Raw genomic sequence first — 1,536 nt, forward strand, 5'->3', positions numbered from 1 at the left:
TTAGTATCTAAATAAGGAACAAGAAAAAGGATCAAAATTAAATAACGAAACCACCAAGATTAAATCTTTATGGTAATTTAAAACATAACCTCACATTTCTTCCTTAAAGGAGCACAAAGGAAGAAAATGGAGATCACCACATTTATTATTGTTGTTGTTTTTCATTAGCCATGACAGGAAAATGGTGGAATGACATGAACTTTTTCCCTCTCATCTTTTAGCACATAAAGTTCGCTACTTACACTTATAACAAACTATGTCGATCGCTTTCAAATTCAATACGTTTATTAAGCACTTTTTTATTTCTATTTTTCTAAATTGATTAACTTTTCTCTGCTTATTTAATTTTGTTTAACTTTTTAAGTACACAATCGACGATAAGCACTTCAAAACTTCACTCAATCTACTGTGTTCTTTCCTTTATTTCTGCTTGGCAAATTCAATAGCAGTGCGTGCGTGCGTGTGAGTGATTTTTTACCGTTTAATTTTGAATTACCTTTTTTGCACCCTTTCTGTGCTGTTGCTGCTGTCGTTTGTTGCTTTATCGAGTTATCAGTTATCGAACCTGTTGATCGTGTGATTGTTGTTGTTGCTGCTTTGTTTAAATTGAAAAGGCGGCAAAAAGTGTTGCCATAGTAGAGATTTGCCATATTTGTGGAATGATTAGTGAACACGTAACGTATTCTAGTGTATATTCGATCATATGCCCGTTAGTTAGACTGCGTTCACACAAAATTTACTTTTAATCTTTAAAAGCTCAGTTAAAATTGGTATTAGAATTAGATATTTATAATTTTTTTTATTTCCCTATATACGTATTTTCGGGTTTCTCTTAAATGAAAATCATCTGAAAAAGACAACATCATTTCAGCCGCTCAGTGCATATATCGGTTAACTCCATATAATGAAAAGTTGAGTAATCCGATGATATATGTTGTTTTTAAAATTTCTCTAATAATTTATATTATTCAGAAAAATTATTATAAGTATAGAACATTGTGACTATACAAAGAACTGTTATACTTAAATTTGCTATTTTTTAAAAAGTGAGTTAATCTATGTGCACCGAGCGACTTATTAAATGAGAACATTTGCAATTTTTAGTACTTTTTGGCACAAAAGCGGGATTGTATAGCATAGCATTAATCTTTACTTTGTATGTGGGAAAAAATTTACCCCTTCGCTCATAGATTTCACAAGTCTGTGAAAAGGATTCCGGATTGTTTATTGGCCTGTTCCCGTACTGCAAGAACCTACTTGTATTTACTATTTATTTCGATATCATAGGAAAATTTATTATCGTAGTTAAAATTAGTAGATCCTTGCACTACGATACAGTATACAGTATAATAAAAATGACATAAGTGCATGTTAATCAATTAATTATTTTTTTTCTTTTTTATATGAGGCCATGAACTCTTAACTTAAAAGAATGCAGTAAAGTAGAAAATATTTATATGAATTCAATATTAAATAATAATGATTGTCAAACAAAAGCAATTGCAACTTCACAGTGAATATTATCTAAGATGGTTG

The sequence above is a fragment of the Musca vetustissima genome, unplaced genomic scaffold, assembly GCF_032173495.1.
Source record: "Musca vetustissima isolate MV318-11 ecotype Yass unplaced genomic scaffold, APGP_CSIRO_Mvet_v1 utg351, whole genome shotgun sequence".
Classification (NCBI taxonomy): domain Eukaryota; kingdom Metazoa; phylum Arthropoda; class Insecta; order Diptera; family Muscidae; genus Musca; species Musca vetustissima.